Source organism: Apus apus, chromosome 8 (genome assembly GCF_020740795.1).
Source record: "Apus apus isolate bApuApu2 chromosome 8, bApuApu2.pri.cur, whole genome shotgun sequence".
Classification (NCBI taxonomy): Eukaryota; Metazoa; Chordata; class Aves; order Apodiformes; family Apodidae; genus Apus; species Apus apus.
The window spans coordinates 20,528,685-20,548,612 of record NC_067289.1 but is presented as its reverse complement, the minus strand read 5'-3'; the positions used below and the strand labels follow the sequence as shown (position 1 = coordinate 20,548,612).

Genomic DNA, 19,928 nt, shown 5'->3' with positions numbered 1-19,928 from the left:
CCATCAATAACTATTAAGAAGCAAATGAAAATGTCTCTGCTGCCCTACAGAATTTGACTTTTAGTACTGTTGGGTTTTTTTTTGGCCATCTTTCTCCCTTGGCTAAACATGCTTAAGTATTCTAAGAGAGAAACATTTTGCTGACTGCCCCTTGCATGATCTCCAGGTGCTCAGGCCTATGCCCAATTTCCTGCTATGCAGAAATAAGTCGGTTGATTAAATTTCTGTTGCCTTTCTGAAACCTGTAATCTTAAGGCTCTACGAAGATTTTGGGCATACCAGAATAGGTTACTTCTCTGTGTCTAAGTGTTTTAGATTGAAAAGAAGTGTTCAGCCCCCATCAAGAATAATTTACTGTTCTGTTAAGAAGGAAGAATAGGAAGTAGACTATTACCACAGAAAACTTCACTGCAATTTTCTTTTGCATAAGCTTAAATTCTGGGTAGAGAGGTTGTCAATTAGTGTGCAGATTTCTTTAATTGGCTATAATAAAAAGCTAATTGGTGTTTTGCTTAAAGAGTGAATTAAGAAAATGTTGCTATAGAAACTTTGCATGTGTATAGTGCTGCTCTACATAACAGTGAATATAATAGTCTAATGACCTTTCTAAACCAACTGTATAGTAAAGAAGAAAATGTTAAATTCAGGCTTGCTGAAGTGATCATTAAGGACTTAGTGACTTCTTTGAAAGTGGTTTTGGTATTGTTGAATGTTGCTCTTGACTAGTGTCAAACTGTATAATAAATGCTCGTCTCAGAAGACCTGAACTTTTGTAAAATCCAAGTGCTTCAATTTTGAATGTGTAAACCGATCTCTAATCTGTCATGCATAAAATGTACTACTGGGAAAATTTCCTTTTCATAATCTGAGAAACTGTGATGACGGATCGTGACAACATCTGATCCGTTAGCTGTTGTGTTCCTTCTTTCCGCTGCTTTTTGAGGCTCTTGTGAAGCTCAGGAATTATTATTTCAAGTCAAATAGGATTTCTGCTCTAATTTGCAATATTCTTTCCCAGCAAAAATATTTCTTGCATATAAACTTTGCTGAGGAGAGAATAATTTTTTTTTTTTTCAGGATTTTTCTACAGGGATCTTCTTGGGATATATGGTTTATCTTTTGAGCAGTAAAACTGTAAGACAGATAACAGGTTTTAACATGAAGCTTGTATCTGAGATCCCTAAGCAAATAAATCATGTTATGGTCCAAGCAAAGGACTGCTTTTATTCCCCAACCCTTATCTTGCCCAGTAAGACCACAACTATAATATGTGCTTACCTGGGCTCTTGTAGTTTAAAGGTGTTATTTGGCAGAGAAGTACAATATTGTATTGATGACTGTCAAGGAAACGTTGCTGTTTGGAACTTGGTAAATCCATCCTAACATAATTTTAAATTTTTGCTGATTTCTTGCTGTTCATTGTCAACTGCCTCTGTGAAAGGGGAACTGGTCTTTGAAGTGCAAAACCCAAATCTACTTTGGGCCTGGTGTTTTCCTCCTAGGTTTACCTGGCTGTTCAAGGTTCTGAGCATCCTGATTTCATGTTGCTCTCATTCATGCTTTAAATGGAGGTTGTACCAGGTGACTTCTTAGGCTTCTCTCAACCCAAGTTACTTTTTGAGTCAGTGAAAAAATTCGAATCTGTAATGATAGAAGGACTGCCTTCCTCTTGTTGTTCTTCCAGTTTTATGAGCTGTGACTCTGCAGAGTTACCTTGAAGGCAATTACAAGAAGAACTGAACTATGAATAGTGCCATCAGTTGTTTGTTTTGTGGTGTTTTTCTTTAAAGATAATTTCTGTACAATTGACAAATGGAAACATGTCCTTTTAAATTTTCTTTTCCTGCTTTTATTCTCCCTGTTATTTGAAGGGTAACTTTGGTCAGACTTTTAAATGCATTCCTAGAAAAAAATGGGAAGCCTGTTCATCCCCCACTCACTCTTTCCCATCTTGATCTTTGCACAAAGGGAAGCCTGCTTCAACATGGCTGTGACAGCCATTATGTTGGATCAGTAAAATTTATAAGGAAGCCTAGAGAGCCTTGGGAGATGGAAGCTGCACTTCTGCAAGTTCACTGCACTATTTGTTTATTGGGATTAGTGCTGGCTGTGGTCCTACTAAGTGAAGTAGTGTATTGGAGGAGCTCGGTGGCTGCTGAATTGTAAATGTCCATGGGATGTCTTGGAAAACCAACCACACATGATTCTGTTTACAGACAACTAAGAGAGCACAACCTGGTTACTATTGATCCTTTTTTTTCCGTCTCCTTTATTTTATAATTTCTGTAGTGCAACAATGGAGGGTTATTAGTGGAGTTAACTGTAGAATCTTTATAATAAGCTTTGATTAGTACTTAACTGCAGTGATATCCACTGAGACTGTTCAAATATGTAGGAGCTACCTTGTTTTTCTTGGGGAAGGAACACCTTGACACCCTTTGCATTTCATTGAAGGGAGGAGAGAGATTTATGTAGATGATACTGAGATTGCTAGTGAGAACTTGGTGAAAATTGAAATGATCAGGTATCAGTGTTGTGCGTGTTTTTTGGTAATAAGAACACTTCTACTTTATTGATGGATAAACAAGGCTATTATTTAATGTCCAGTGTTTTGTAGTAGAGCGGAACCACCACCACAGGTTCCCTGCGTGCAAACCTGCTGCTTCATGAACTGGGGACATGGGTTTTGATATTTTGGGCAGTCATTCTTTTTCATTAAATGAAAATAGTACTTTGTAAGTACCAGCATGTGTAAAAATACGTTCTGCTTTGCTGCTGTGTCAGGCAAATGCATCTCCTATTTATATTTGCAAGTTGCATCATTCCAAATGGTTACATTTCTGTTTCTAAAAATGATATTATAAAATGTCATCTGTTTGTCTTTTGCAGGGAAGTCACTAAAGACAAGATTGAAAATATGCCTTCATGAAAAAATCTCTACCAGACTGATCCTGCCTTGGCTTTAAGGTAAATGAAAAAAAGTATCAAATGCCTAATTTTAACTTCTTGTTGTAATTGTTCTGTTTGAAAGAAATATAAGGATATTATGTTCTCAGAAGAAAGAAAAGGTATTTTAAAGAGTTAAAATGTAAGCATGAGCCAGTAATTCAAGGTAGGTTTCAGTAATTAAACAAAATGACAGTCAGTGGCATGAATGCTTATGCCTCTCTTTACTTTGGCAAGTGTCTTTTTTTGTCAAAAAATGGAATATGCATATGAAGGAGAGATCACTAAAATTGAATGGAAAATGTGAAATTACAAAGGCAGCAAAGTATAAATAATTGAAAATCAGGTTGCACTCTAGCTTCTGGGTTTCATGAGCTCAGTTGCGAACAAAATTGTTAGAATGGGAATTTGCATTTTTGTGCCACTTAATGTTACTTTCATGCTACCATACCCTTGGTATAAAGAGCAAGGCAGTGAAAAAATTGAAAGGGTAATTAAATATCTGAAAAAAATTAAGAGACAAACCAGAGACTAATTTTCAGCAGCCTACAGCTTTCATTATATAAGTATATGCTTTGATTTCTCATGTAAATGGGAACTGTATCCTCTAACTGCATATTTTTAGTCTTTCTCCTCCAGAATTGTTTAACTTAGTGCGATCCATAGTAAGATGGGAGAGTAGTAGTCCTTGTGTGGTAGCATTGTACCACCTCTTATCAGCTTTTCGTGTCTAATGTAAAGGTATTGTGGTGTGGTTTTTCTCTTCTGGCTGTTGCTATATACCATGGAACAATTTAAAGCTGGAGTGACCAATGTGGTTGTCCTGCCTGCAGGCATCAGGGCTTCTTCGTGTGTGTTCAGTAGCTGTACTTCAAATAAAACAAAAGCTTCAGAATTGGAAGATTCTTATGATGGAAAAGCTCTCATGATTCTTGGAAAGCTGCCTAACAGATTACACTGTTGGGAAGCATTTGCCTTGTTTATTTCTTCAATATGTCTGAATTCAGCTTGAAGCATTGAAAAAAGTGCTTATTTTCTGATCACCTGCACAACCTTACAATATCATATTTCTGATCCTAGCTTAGTTATTTAGACTGCATGTTAATCACACTCAGACTTGCCCCTAAGTATCAGATTAAGCTCCTCTAGCCTTTTCTTTGTGAGGATGTTTGTCAGTCTGCCTGATCCCTGTCCTAATAGTCTCTATTCAGGATACTTTTCCGATGATGGTTATCAGACCTGAAAAACAGGTTTGTGTGTTGGTCTCAAAGTTAGACAGACAAGGCAGCTTCTTGGTTGTATGTTCAAGAGAGACATCTGCACAGTATTACACTGGAAAGGCTGTGTTTCCCTCTTGCAGAATTGTGAGTTTTGTAATGTACAATGTTTTTGAGTGGTTTGCAAGAATTTTTTCAAAACTTCAATATTTATTTTCACTTGAGGAGTTCTATTCAGCTTCACTCCCATACAAACTAACAAGATAACAAGACACTGAAATAGCAAGAATGTATATGGGGCTGCAAGAAAGCTGGGGAGGGACTTTTTACAAGGGCTTGTAGTGATAGGACAAGGGGTAACAGCTTTAAACTGGAAGGAAGGAGATTTAGGTTCGACATGAGGAAGAAATTCTTCACTGAGAGTGATGAAACACTGGAGCAGGTTGCCCAGGGAAGTTGTGGAAGCCTCATCCCTGGAAATGTTCAAGACCAGGTTGGATGGGGCTTGGGGCAACCTGGTTTAGTGGGAGGTGTCTCTGCCAATGCAGGGGGGTTGAAACTAGGTGATCTTTAAGTTCCCTTGCAACCCAAATCATTCCGTGATTCTATGATGAAGATTATTATGGGGTTATTCTGTAGTAGTGTTAACGTTGTGCAAGTAAGAACTTCTGCTGAAAGAGCTGCATCTTCTCCTCTGTCCTCAGCCAGGGCCCCACCACTTCCCTGTGGATGCTTGGGCTGCGATGTGAGGAGCTGGATGAGAGCTGCTCTGGCTGAACCTAGCCTGGGGCTGGGAGGGGAAGAGCTTTCATCTTTTGCATTTTATAGCTGCATAACTTACCTGCTAGTGGCTGCAAGTGGAAGTTAACTTGTAGCTTGAGGATGAGCAGGCAGGGAAACTGCTGCTGTGGAGGTGGTGCATGTTTATGTTGATATTAAGGGACAGTGGATCAGTACTACTTGTGGTTGAAGTATTGCTTTGTTTCCATGGAATACATTAAAGATAACATATTTCTGCTTCTGAGAGCAATTGATTTTTATTTATCTTGACAAGGTTTAGAATAGCATTTCCTCATAGTGAATGTCATTCCTCTGGAGCTAAAATGCTGTCATCTGTTATTTTATTTTTTACAAAATCAAAGGGCACTTGAGTACGGTCAGTGTGAGATCTTCGCTGTCTAATAATATTAGGCATTTTAGGAGGTTTCTATTAATGTTGACTTTTATCAGAGCCCTCTTACTAAAAGCACTGTACCTTGTAATCATGCTGTATCTTTCACTACAAAGCAATTGTATGAATTGTGTGAATTGGCTAAAATCTATTAGCTTTTAGAACCCAATGTTACTTTTTATCAGAAGGGAAGTAATCTTGTTTAACTTCCCCTTCTCCTTCATACAGGAGCCTGTGTGAGGGAGAAAGGGAGACTGGTGGTGGTTAATGGCTAATGAATACGGCTAAGGATACAGGAATGGTTGCTTGTCAGCCTGGGGAGGTTCCTTGTCAGTACATGGAAGTTGACAATGGGCTCATCTCTTGAGCTCATGAGGGCTGACTTCTGCATTTTTGCATACTTTATTGCTGGGTTAGATCTATATATATATTGCATGTTCTATCTCTATGCGTTTAATTCTTCACTGGAAACAAATACAGCATTTTAGTTAAAGGAAGAAAAAAATGTGGTGAATTTTGTCCCATGTGGTTATTATGCTTTAAAGACAAGAGTCATGTTTAGTAAGAGATATGCCAAAAAATTGCAGGGTCTTAGATTGAATTCCAGGTAACGTTATGTTTTCTTAGTCTGAAAGCCCTATGAAAATGACCATCAACATGCTCACTGCTTGAATTATGATGAGCTGGGGTTTGTCTTAAATTGCAACCTTGAGAAGATGGCCTTGTTTTGTGGTTGAAACCACACAAAACAGTTATGAGGTAACACATGTACTTTGTTTCCCCTTTTACTGTGGTGTGATTATGAGGCTGCAAACAGCATGTGCACTGACAGATGTGACAGACTTGACCATGTACAAGTTGTTCTTACAACAATCCAAATGAATTTTGAATACGGGTGTCAGCATGAGCTGTAGATCTGTCTTTCTGCAGCAGCAGAATTGTATGTAGGATGATGCTTCATTACCCTTGCTAGTTTGGTGTCCTCTAGAAGGCCTTTATAGAAGACTGAACTGACATAACCACATGAAGATGGTTATAGTGAAGTGAATATTGAACTAGTAACTCTTTTTCTCTGCTGTGGACATGTTTATTCAGGAAAACTTGCAACTAGCTTTCGGACTCTGGTTGCGTGATCTGGTGCTCTGTGAAGTTCTGGTATTACCAGAGGGGTAACCTATTTTCCTGTTTTAGCTCTCAACAGTAACTTTGATGCCTAATGATAAAGTCAGCTGTAGGAAACAAGTTGGGTTCTTGTTTTGAATTGCTTGACAGGACATTTATTTAACCATTTTGTGCCTGTTTCTTCCACCAGGTTAAAAAAGGTTAATGCAGAGACATCTCCAATTATATTAGCTTGGGAATCCTTAAAAAAACCACACCTTTCTCCTACTAGTAAAAGCAGTTGTCATTTGCAAAATGCTAGCTTCCCGTTCAGTGCTGCTTTTTTTTTTAATGGTTGTTGTTATGGATGAAACTTCTTAGAGCATTTGGCAGCTGGCAAACCTGACCAGCTGCTTAAATGCAGTGTTGGTATGGAAATGTTTTGATGGAAGCTGCAAAGAAATCCGTTATGTTTACTGGCTGCTTTGTAATTATCAGACTTTGAATAATCTAGACAAAAACGAGTGTTTCAATCTAACTTTTTTCTGCACAGTCTGTTTTCTGTCTTCTCTCTGTGCTAACACACAGAGGCAAGATAGCAGCAATGAGCTGTGTAGATTTAGTTCCTTGTAACTGGAGATACTCAGAAAATCAGAAAAAAGGTTTGAAATGTTTCAATTTGTATAGACAAAGCCTCAAGGCAATTGTCATTAACAAAATGGTCTTTCTCCTTCATTCTTCATGTTGCAAACTGTAGCATCAGACTGACTATTTATCTTTTTAATGGTTTATACTTACATTACAAGCCCTGAGTTTGCTACAGGGTATTGAGAAATGTTTTGTAGTTTATGATGATTCATGGGAAGGTTAAGGTAAACTGCTCTGAACTCTATTTTGTGGTAACTTTTATTCTTAAGGGCAGCTCCGGTATGTAGGTAAGACTGTTCTTTCCCATCATCTGCACAAACAAGTGTCTGCTGGTACAATTGTGTTAACTTAAACATAACTGGCATGTTTCAAGTAACTGCATAGTGCACTAATGTTGCAGAAGCCTTGGATCCAAGTGTTTGAACTCGTGCTTTAATCTGTTATATCAATGAAGAAAAAAAATATTACAAATTTAGGATTTATGAACCTGTCTTCATGTCCAAGATGTCCAAATTGTTGGCTATTTACCTGACTATAGTAGATTCTAATACAGAAAAATACCTTTAAAAATATTGTAATTGAACCAAGAAAATGACTAAGGATTAATAAGATTTATTTTTTAAGTAGTTTTTCTGTGTAATGTGTTGCTGTTGAAAAAAAATTCCAGCCCATCTTCTGTAATGTTACCAAAATGTTCTTTTATTTACAAGCTAATGAGATTTTTTAACTGAAAACTAATTTGCCAGTTTTTTAAGGAATGCAAGTGCAAGATGTTAAATGTTTTCAGTATTGTGTTGGAATTCCTGCTGATGCCTTAGGAAATTTCAGTGCTACAAGCAGCTTAGCACATTGTTTACATGGGAACATGGATTACCAAAACTTAAATTGTGTAATTTGTTTTAAAATTATATAAATCAACCAGATTTGAGACATTCAACGCATTTTTGTATGGGTGTTGGGGTTTTCTTCAGTGTTCATCTACTGCCTTGTACCACCCTGATTTCTGTTTTGCTTTTGCTTTTCTCATGGAGCTCAAACATAGAATGTAATGGAAAGATCAATCCAGGGCAGATGAGTGAAGAGATTTATTTGAATCTTCTTTTTGGTTTGCATCATTTGAAAACAAGATTCTGATTCATTTTCTTTAATTATGGACACAGAATGAACTTCTCATCCTTTATTTTGGCTTCTATGCTTCTTTTATTTGCCTTATGCACAATATTGAGTCTGAGATACAGAGGCCATTTATTGATTAAAGCATATGAAACAAGTGCATGGTGTATAGGCAGGGAAATAAGAGCATGGGTAATGTATTTTAGATCTCATTTCCTATGTAGGTTCTGTATTAAAAAAATAATCTATGTGAAAATATATTGGGCAATGCAATAACTGCATACTAGTAAATGTAAAGCCAACAGATGTGTTTTCTAAGAATACCTCACTGCAACTGGAATTGGGAAAAATAAAACTTTATTGCAGATTCGGGGAGAAATGGAAAACAATGCTATTTTTTTTTTTCCTTTTTTTTTTTTTCTTTTTTCCCCTCAGTTGGGGAGAATAACATTTTACTGCCTCACTCTCTCTGGAAAAATATAGCTCGTTCTGTTTTTAGGAGGATTACATAGGTAATTCAGAGATGCAAACAACAATGAAGAGCGTTATTCCATACTAGAAATGCTTTATAGAGGGAGTTACTTATTGTAAATAATTGAACTAGCTAGTTTGGGGAAAAAAAAGGAGCAATTTATTCCATCTGAAGTACAGCTCAAATGTGATGCATGTGCCTTTGCTGCCAAAGGAGAGTCAGGCCAGAGTCTGAGACTCAGTTTGTATAGTCCCAGTGAACTGTCACCTACCCATCTGATTTTGCAGAGTACTTGTTAAAAACTAATGAGATGTGCTTTACAACAGACTAATTAGATGTGCTTTATCTGTAGAGGGTTATAAGCAGATGTGATGTGAAAATATCTTGCTGGAGGAGATGGTAAATTACGGGTGTGCTGAACTTGGGTGGTGTGTTTACACAGGCCCTCCACGGCGCAGCTGGATCAAAGAGGCTGCACTCACCCAGCATCTTGTCAGCACCAAAGAAATCTGTCTTGTTCGCGCGCTCCCTGCTCCTTTGTGGGCTGATTAACATTTTTTAAGGAGCAGAAAACTGAGAACAGTTGGTAGCTTTCTGCTGGCCAAACTGTGGGATTAGTGAACTGAGTTGGCCTATTACAGCTTTGGAAAACCACACCTGGCACAAGGAGGGGCAGCAAGTCTACTGGCTATAAAGCAATACATGGGTGTAAGAAGATCATCGCAGTGACAACTTTTTCCTAATATGCCCCTCGTTTGTCAGTAGATGTGTATGTTTCAAAGGGATTTGTCAAACTTCCTATGCAGAGAATCACTGTTTAACCTGGTTGATGATATGACAAAGCTGAGTTTCGTTGCTTTGCTTGATTCAGGAGGGAACTGTTTGTCAGCTCGTGGCACTCAGTGGGGTGTATGTATTGCAACTCTTGGCATTTTATGAAATGGCTGTCTAGCTGTGACAGTCCCACAAATTGAAGTAGTTTGTTAGCATAGTATTGCTACTCTATAAAATCTACATGAATAAATATAACTTTATATATTGCAGCTCTTTGTTGGAACTATCTTTAGTGACTAAAGACTGACACATAAGATTCTTCCAGACTATATTTGCTCAGGTAGAAGGTGTACTTCAGAGTCCAAGCCTTCATTAGCTTTAAAATCCACCTCTGTATTAAATCACTCTGGTTATACAGGACACTTCATATAAAAGCTTTACATACATGGCTGGAATACAAGCTGTCCTACTTAAACCACAACTCTTCCCAGCTGTGCTAGACATATCTAGAGATGAGTGTTCATATTGCTGAAATCTAAACACAAGATTACCTATTTTTGGGTTTTGAAGAAGTGCTTTCTCTGAAAGGGTAGAGGAAGGATAATTTGTTGTTGTTGTTGTTGTTTGTGTGTTTTTTTTTGTTTCTTTTTTTTTTTTTAAAGCTGACCAGCTTTTGATTCCCTGTATCAGGTTTTTAGGCTCTGTCCTTCCTAATAGTAAGATTTACTTCTTAGTTGTGCAAGATGGAGTTCAGTATCAGTTAGAACTTGCAGCATTTGCTCTCTTGCTGACAAGTATTAGAAAAGCATTTTTCACTTTCCACTCTCTTGCTCTCCTTTTTTTAAGCTGCTTACTTTTGTCATTCAGTTTATCCTTTGCTTTCAATTATAGTGACAAGATTCATCAGAAGTAGGGGTGACAGAAGTAAATCATGCAGAGATCTTTAAGTAAAACAAACAGCATCTTTAAAAAGCACTCATTTAATTCTGCTGCATTTATGAATAGCCAAGTGGGTTGAAGGGCAGTGAAATTGTTACTCATTTTACTAGATTTTATATGCTCTGCATTTCTCTCATTTGCAAGGCCAGATTATAAAGTATTTTCCATGCACGAGATCTTTACAATTGTTTGCAGAATTTGATTTTGTTTAATACCAAAAAGATCAAATTAGAAGGAAGGAGAAGCTAATTCTTAATTTTTTCTGACTTTTAAAACCAACTTCTTACTAATGCATCTGTAGCTTTGATTTCTGTGCAATCATCTTTCAGCTGCTGAAGTCAGCTTGAGTTTATTTATTTTCTACAGACTCATCTATGTTTTCATTAAGTAGGAAGTCTAAAAACACTAGAAGTGAATCAGGATGCCATTGCTGATTTTGACTGCTAACATTTTTTTGAGGTTTTTGTTGTTAAATCTGTGTGGATTGAAAACTGAGGAGCAGGAACTGATTAGAAAAAGATATTCAAAGAAACTTCAGAAATGACATTTTGACAAAGCACTTGTTTTCTGTGGAGGAATATCCCTGTTGGGGAAAGCTGCCAGTGTTCTTCCTTCAGCTTTCCAAATAAGGACTTTGAGAGTGGAGAGAGAAAGACATGGACTTCTATTCTTATGGTCATAAAGATATCAAATGGGGTCACAAATTGAACTGTGGTCTTACATCCCTCTCTACTGTATGTTATGTTTGTCAACCATTTCAGGACTGATAGGTCTCGAAGAGATAGAACCATTATCCATAATGCAAGTATTTCTAAAAGCAGTGTCTGCATTATTAACAAAAATAACAAAAACTCCACAGGTATTTTGGACCCTGTTTTCTTTTGCATGCTAATAAATCCCCTTGGGAGGTGATTTTCTCACTAAGCAAGGGATCGGGGAAAGCTTGAGCTACACGTTAGTAATTTTGCTGGGTGTGCTTTTGAAAAATGACATTTCTCCTCTGTGCAACAATCCTCCAACAAAGTGGCCGAGAGAGTAAAACATCTTCTCTTGGGTCTGGAAGACCTAAATCTTAGCTTTGCTCAGTCCACATTAGTACGTTGCAAGTTTTGGAGTGGTGGTTTTGGAGACTTTTCTAGTCTCTTTAAACACAAAACCGAACAACCAAAACTCCACCAACTTCCCTCCCCTGCAGCCCTTTCCCCCAAAAAGATCCACAAAGAAAACCAACCCTGAAACAACATCAAACCACTTTTTAGCCGCTGATACTGTCTTAATAGAAGAATCATCAAAACTAGAACTTTTAACCATAAAATCAGTTGTTTCTACTAAGTGATGCTTTCTCTGATGGCAAGTGTTTTTCTGACAGAAGGTTGTAATGAGCTGTAATTAGTGCTTAGAAAGAAATGAGAACAGATGTCCTTCATTTCCCATTAAGCTCTGAAGTGGTGACGTTTGCATTTGTATGAAGTTTTGTACCACAGTCTGTAACTGGTAAAAACTGCTTGCCACAACTAGATGTAGCAGTAAAACTCAGGGAAGCTAGAGAAAAGTGAGATGAAAAAAATCGCGGGGAAGGAAAAAAGACAGTGTTGCTCTTAGAAAACAATCAAAGAAACAAGAAACCACCAACACTAAAAAAACCCACCCAGATACTGACAGCAGCAAAACATGAACATCAGTATCTGTCCCTCTCTTTTCTCTGTTTTTATCAGGGCCACAGGGTTGGTATTGTCCCTTTCCTCCTAGCACTCCTGCCATTGTTGAAGGTGAAATATTTGTAATTTTTTCCTGTGGGAAATGTCCCTCTGTGGTGCCAGACAGGTAGTCACTACAAGAAACTTTGTGACTGCTGCTCTCCCGTGGTGACCTTTGAAACACTTGGTTCAGTTAGCAAGCTTTCACAGGCTGGATCAGGGTTATCTAGCTATTTGTGTAAAAGAAACCTGCATATTCCCAGTGCTTTCTTTTCAGTTCTAGATATGCTTTGTATCCTCTCTGCAATTTCAGATGTAATAACTGTACTTCATTATTCATGTTTTTGAAACATTGAAACAGTATTCTTTAGGGGAAAAAAAAAATCCATGAGGTCTTTCTGTTACATTGGTAGAGTATGTAGCATAGCATGCCTGGGAGTTTGAAACACCTTACCAATAAAGAATGACAGCAGCTGTTAGCTGTTGGTTTTACTTTTTTGCATTAGTTCTATAAAATATCTAGATTCTTGAGTAGAAATGAGCCTTTAAAGCAATTTGGCCCACACTTAAAGCAAACTTGTGCTTTTCTGAAGGCTTTGAGTTTTGAGGACTTCTCAAGGTTTGCAAGGCTACCCTGGGAAACTTACCATAGTATTCATATCCTGTGGGAAGTTTCCACACTGGGGGCCACTCTCTTTCTAAAGATGTTGAACTGAGGCTTGTAGTCATCCATGATATTCATAGTAAGGTGCCATGTGGCTCTATGCACAAAGTAAGGCCTAGCTTTTTTCTTTTGTAGTCCTGGCCACTGTCACGATCACATTGCATTTCCATTTGTTGTCTGTCAAATTAATCAAGAAATGTTGTAGTTGCTGTACTGTAAACATACAAAATAATTTTCTCTTTTTGGCTTGGAGCGTAACAAACCAACTGCTTTTTTAAATTTGGGTGTTTCTGGAGAGAGTGAATGAACTAAGAGTTCTCCTTAGTAGAACACTTCAATTAGTTCATTACATGCTAGTGAGCACAACAAACAGGTGTAGGAGAACATAAAACTGAGCTAACCATTCTCACCATCAGTTGTTGGAAGAGTGTAAAAAATCTCAAGTTTTCAGTCACCACTTCTAGGCTTAATTTCAAAGGAAGAAGTGTTTTCTTGAATTCTTAAAAATATTTAAGAGTTACCAGATGATGTGATAAAATCCTAGAACTTAAACTACAGAATTCTTATGTAGATGCTAAAAGCCTAAAATCATAATCTTACTCGTGAAGGTAAGTGGTGGTACTCAATAGCTATGTAGAATAGTTATTTCTGTTGCTTTAGTTTCCTGCTTGTAATTAGTAGCTCACTTTATATGGGGGAGGAGCTCATAGAACACAGTATGGAGGGTAAAAACAAATCACTGTGATTTCTCCCGTGTTTAAAAGTTAAAATGACACAAGTATTTAAGAATTTCTGTCTTGCAAGAGATGCACAGTAGCAGAAAAGCTTTAGATGTTTCTGCCTTATCAGTTAAATACCAAATATATTTTGGTTTGCAGTGCAGGGCTGCATTGATAAACTTGCTTTTCTTGATTGTCTTTTAAATATAGAGCAACTCAAGCTTGTTTGTATGTGAAAACTTGGCACTAAATCTGTGACTTTCCCAAGTTGGATGGTCATGGAACAGTTTCTGTACAGGCTTCTCCACTGTCCCTCAGAAGGGATACTTGCAACCTGGATATTGGCTCCAAAATCAAACTAATGCTAGAAGGTGCACTTGCTGTAGTGGCTTTGTTGAGATCAGTGCCCAGATATTTTCCCTTCTCCCATCTTAGGTGCATTTTGTCAGTTTTGATCTTCAGGAAGATTGTGGAGCCCTTTGTTTGTATTAGGGACCTGTATGAAGAGTAGGCGTAGACATGCACCCTTTATTAAAGTCTCATTATCCACTCTTGCACCCTCATTTCATTAACTGTACTACTGAATACTTCCAGGAAAGGCCACTTTTGTTTTTCACTCTTGAAATAATTGCAAAGCCAGCAAAGTTTACTTCTGCATTTCTCTGCACACAAAAATAATTTAGCCTCCAATCTCTATCCCCTAAGTGGATGTTTTACTCATAATTTCAAGTGGAAACTTAGTAAATGATTTCAAGAATAAAGCATGAGCTTTTTCTTGTAATTTTTTTTTTTTTTTTTTTTGGTGAACCAAGTGAGAAGTTCTTTTGAAACTAAATATTCAGATGATTCAGGTTTGGGATGTCTGATTTACCTTCTCTACCAAACCTCAGATGTTTAAGTATGGCTAAAAGCTAATGATGTGTGTTTGAGGAAGGTGCTTAGTGTGAGCAGGAAAAACTGACAAGTGAATCACTTAAGGACATAATAAATATTTTTTTACTTCTGCCTATGTGATGCTTAGCCTGAGCAGTGTTACTGTCTTTGGGGATAGTCTTATTCCTAAATAAGACTTTTGTTTGCATTAGCACAGTTTGTTTCAAAAATTCTACTTTCAAATGTACACTTTACCTACCCTGAATTTTCTTGGAAAACTGTCTTATATTTTTTTCTCCCTCTGTGCTTCTGTTCTAATAAAAATATATATTTTAGTACTTCAAAAAAGGAGAAGAAATAGATAATACTGTTTAGTTTTAAACCCAGACTGATTTTCTACTGGATTAAAAAACAACAACAACATTGCTTTTGATTGGACCATTTTGAGTGTAAACTAGGTGGAGGTTAACATGGTGAGAGCTACTTAGCTCTTTTAATTTGTCATTGTTTGTTCTTTTGAAAGAGTGCTATGGCCTCTCTTTGATTTTTGTCATTGGCAGTTGCAAATGTAAATGTTAAAATGCAACTAACTTTGTAGGCATAGAGACGGGTGTACTTGTTCAATAAATTGATCACAGATGTATCAGACACCTGTTATTTGATTTCCACAGCAGAAAAGAGCAAATATTTTCCTGGAACTCAATTTCAAGTCTGGCACGATACGATTATCTTAAAAGTTTGTGTCCTTGCACTGCAGAAGGAGAGGAAGAGAAGCAAAATAACCTTTTTGTTTTGCTTACATGCCCTTTCTGTTACACAGTTAAAACCATCTCAAAATTACAGTTTTCAAGTAAAGTGAAAGACAAGGGAAGGGTGGTTCTGGGTTTAAGGTTTTGGGTTCTTGGCAAAGGTTTTGCCACAGGGAGCTGCATCTTGCCGTGATCATCGCTCTCCCGTGGTGGAGAGATGGGGCTGCGAAGTTCCCATCCCACAGAGATTGGCTTGGTAGTTATCAGCTAGTTTGCCTATGAAATGCAAATTCAGGGGATCTTTAACATCAGTTGCGAACTTTCTGTTGGCATGTTGGCTAAAGCACCTGCCACGAAAGATAAATATTCAAATCACTGCGTGAAAGTGAAAGGAAAGGGTGGGGAACAAGTGAGTGAAGCTGGAGAGTCCAAGAGGAGACAAAGCAGCCTTGCCTGAAGCACATGTTAATCAAAGGAGATCAAAGGATATGATGTCAGTTTATAGAGAAACAGGTCAGGCAAGCCCAGGTAGCTCAGGAAGCAGGATACTTATTATTCACAGAAGAACGTCAGGTACATGTTACCGTGCTTCTGTTCAAAGTCAGGAGGTCAAAACCTGCACAGCAACCGAGTCAACTTGAGACAGCGGCTTGGCTCCTTACGGGGGAGTTGATCATTTGCTAGAAATGGGAGAGAATGAATCTAGTGTACCCAGTCCGTCCCAGGAAGGTAGGCACGTGCGACCTGTGAAGTGCTGTGCTGTTCGGAGGGCTGGGGCATTGCTTGTCTGCATGTGGGAGCTTGATTTGCCGCCGGCGGCTGCAGCGTGTGCTGTGTATCCACAGGAGGGGATGTGTTTTTGCATGTACATGTGTTTTGGGGAAAGCAGGAAGTTCCTCATCCCTGCAATACGTTGTTTTAAAAAACAAACAACACTGGATAAATGTAGGGGTGTGAGGCAAGGTCCAATAAGATCGTATGAGCAGTGGGCACTCTATTGTCAACAAAGGTTGCTTTAAACTTAAGGTGATCTGTGGATGTTGAGGTTACTGTTCTGTAGCTTAGCTCAATCCTCAGCAAATTAGTTTTGGATAGGAGACTCTTTGCAGAGCTGTTTTGCATAAGCCAAGTACCTGTTGCATGTGGGCAGGGCATGGCAGATACATAAAGATGAAGGACACACTTTGTTTAACGTTTTTGGCTTATTTCAGGTTGCCGTTTTTCTTTCTTCTGTGGGCTGTGCTAAGGTAACACCAACACATGCATGCAAAATAACCCTTGTAAGCACTTGTGTGACTAACTGTAAGAACAGAGTATTCTGTTTGAGGTGTTTTAAATTCTCAGTAGAAGCCTGAACACAACAGTTCATAAATCTTGTTTAGTCCTTCTTTTGCAACATTAATGTCAAGTTTTGCTATGAGAAAGAATGTTTTCCCAGTAGCCTTTTTTTCTTCCAACAGTTTTAATGTCCCAGAAAATATTATCTTCCTGAGGAATTATTCCATTATTTTATCATCTTAGCGTTCAGTGTTTTTTGTTGTGGTGTTTTTGTTTTATGTGTTGTCGGTTTTTTCCCCCCCTGACATTCAACCCGTGCTTTTTGTTTGCTTGACTTTGCCAGTCTTTTCCTGTCCTCTTTCTTGTGCTTTGCATACCAGTAAGAGATAAAGCTGTGTATCTATTTTGGGTTTTGCAAGGATCCTCAAGCTATTGTACAATTTGCAAATGGTTTTCTGAGAGCTGAAAGGGTGACTTTTTGGTAAATGAGAAGCTGCGTTACTGTTTTGCCCCATAAGTTATTCTTTATATGTGTGCTATCATGTTATACTGGGATTCAAATACGTCTCCAACCCGTGTTAATTGGGAGTAACTGTTAATGCCAGAGCAGATTTTCTTTACAGATAATTTATATGCTAGTGTTGTTTTTGTGTGTGTGTGTATTATTGTGTGCATACTACACAGGAATAACAAATTCAAATTTGATCCAGATTTTAATTTTGAAAAAGATAGTGGTATTCAGTGCTGTACAAGTCTAAACACCATTTCTGGTATTGCAACAAGAGAATTGGTATTGTTTCTTTCTTCTCTTTGGGATCTGACTTGAGGTTACAGGGATATGCTGTTCAGAAATACATCCAGCCTAATTTTGATCCAAATTTTCATGCTATGAGGAACTATTTCACTGCTACTAATAAAATTATACTGATAAAACTGGTATGAAATTACTTCAGCCCCATTGTATTTTATACAAGCCCTTTGGGAACAATGATTGTGATTCTGACTTAATTTGTGCCTTTTCTCCGTTAGTGTAAGTGAGCTTAGTCAAATAGAGTATCTCATGATTTGCAGTAGGAGAAATGGGACAAGAATTAGGGCTGCCCAATATAATTTTTGTAATGCCCAAATAAAAGTACAGAGTATAGGCTCTTTCAGTTGCCATCAGTCTGATGTATTGGGTTATTTCCATTGTGCTTGTTTTTTGGAAACTGCCCAAAATAATTGGTGGTTCGACTGGTACTTTTTAAGAGGGGAGGGGGAAAAAAAAAAGGAAAAATTAACATTACTCAAGATACTTGTCCAAAACCACTGCTAGTGAGAGAACCTGCGTTTCTTTTCATGTTATCTATTTTTAGGTAACTTTGTTCTTGTATGAATTACTAAAAGTGCCAGATTGACAGCCCCAGAGGCTGCCTTCACTTATTCATTAGCAAAAGAGAGATGGCCTGGGAAGCAGGTGCAGGAACCTGCGTGCTGTGCTATACCCATGTGTCTTACTTCTGCCGTGAAAAAACAAACAAACCCTTTTTTGAGGATCCAAGGGTTTCAGTCCTATTTGCTCCTTGCCTTTCCCTGCAGCATTTTCTTCTAAGGGCAGAACATCATGGTCTTGTGATGATGAGGTTTGTGCACTAAGGGCTGTGCAGAGACCTTGATTTGATTTCACCAAACAGCCGTCAGATGGTGAAAAGGCTCTGGGCTTACATCAGTCAGTAATTCTTGCCATCTGGTCAATCAGTAAATATAAGGTCATTCTCCCATCACAGCATTTTTTGTTTTGCACCAGGTACAGTAAGCTCCGTCAAAAAATGAGCTCTTGGTTTGGTTCAGTTGTTATTCTTCAGATCTCCATTTCTGCAGAGGCTTGCAAGCCTGGGTGTGACAAGTGAAAAGAGCAAAGCCCAGAACAAAAGGGCTTTGACTGCCAGCCATAAACTGATTCCTCCTTCAAGCACACTGTGAGAGCCCGCCAGAAATGCACTGCAACTAACTGAGAATACGTTGTATTCTTGTGTTTTGTTGGTTTTTTTTTTGCTTTTAGAATCAAGATCCATTCCTTCACATGATTTGTTTTGAATCTTCCTGTGAATTAACTACTGTTTACTGGAGAGTATGACAGTATTAGCCCCACAAGATGCAATTACTGAAAATTTTAATTTCATGATATTGTACATGAGTTGTAATTGATTTTACACTGTATTATGCTGCTGGATGATCACAGTAGTTTTGCTCACTTGCTAAGTGTGTGTAATGTGTGCTTGTCTCTGGCTCACGGAGGACAGAGATAAATTGACAAGTTCAAGTTAAAGAAGCTTATTCTTTCAGTTCTGGGGAGGCACATGAAGTGAGCAAGAATGAGGGGAGTCATGTGAGTGTTATTTAAACCCCATCCTGGAAAATTTCGTGTGTGTTTTTTTTTTCCCCAAGACTCCCTTATGTGCTGTTAATTAGCATATCTAAGACATTTTTATAAATGATTTCATTATATATATCCTTAATATAAACATATGTTTAAATAACTTAAAATATTAAATATTAAACATGTAATTAATATTTATAAAAATAATTTCAAGCAAGTTAAAATTCCTTCCATAATTAATCTGGACTTTGGATCAGCTCCAAAGCACGTGTTTCTTGGGGTTTGTTTCTTCTGATGTTGATTTTTAGATCAATATATATGTAGTTTCATGAAACATTTACACACCAGGTCTAAAAGATGCAACAACTACTTTTTGCTGAGAAAGGTGATAAGCAGGTATCAAGAGCCTACATAAATAACATAGCATGCTTGCATGGGGCAGTGGGAATTAAAAAGGGATTGTCCCAGAAAGTGAATTGCAGAATGCTGTCTATTCAGTCTCAAGCATCCCTTTCTTAATGAGAGGGCTTCTTGGCCACCAAGTCTACCCTGCTTGCTAGACTCTAAGAAGGAGTGGTTTTGTTTCAGGTTTTGCTTTTGAGCAGGACTCTGAATAATGTCAATGAATGCTTGTAATCAGCTGCAATTATTAACTGGGGTTCTCAAACAAAAGGTGGTAACTCTGCAGATCCATTGTAAAAATGCTTCCTCCCCCTTTCCGTTTGATGACCTCTGTGCTCTGAACTAAGTGCCAGTTTGCTCTCTGGACAATTATTAGCAGAACATCACTGGGTCCCTTCTTGGCTCTTTTTGAATGATAATAGTGAAGGTTTCCTGTGACAGCATTTCTTACACAGATTGGCTCTATTCACACACGGCTACGGTAACAATAGGTAATTTAAAATAATTCATTTTATTGCTGCCTCCTGTAGACTTTTGACTTTGATTTCAAAGTGGTGAGTCTAGAGAGCTGGAGAATGTTCTGATCACTATCCTGGTGCTGTGAAAAATACAAGATTCAAATAGTCCCGCAGAGTCATCAGCAGCTGGATCAGCACAGATACTCTCTTGACTTCAGCTTAAGTAATTCCAACATTTTTAGGTGCTTTTAACTCTTTTCTCACAGGTATGCAATTTTTCTTTTTAGCTTTGATGTCCTAGTTTATATTTTCTCATGAATCAGGGTTAGAGATTTCAGTTCTACAGAA

General features: G+C 37.9%; 1 protein-coding gene across 4 annotated transcripts in view; it reads left to right on the top strand.

Annotated features, from left to right (window-relative positions):
• Positions 1–19,928, top strand: part of NAALADL2 (N-acetylated alpha-linked acidic dipeptidase like 2) — a 384,820-nt gene that overhangs the window by 77,552 nt on the left and 287,340 nt on the right. For all 4 annotated transcript variants that reach the window (XM_051626469.1, XM_051626471.1, XM_051626470.1 and 1 more), the window contains exon 3: positions 2,890–2,967. The gene's annotated coding sequence lies outside the window, so the exon portion shown is untranslated. The remainder of the gene's footprint in view (positions 1–2,889; positions 2,968–19,928) is intronic.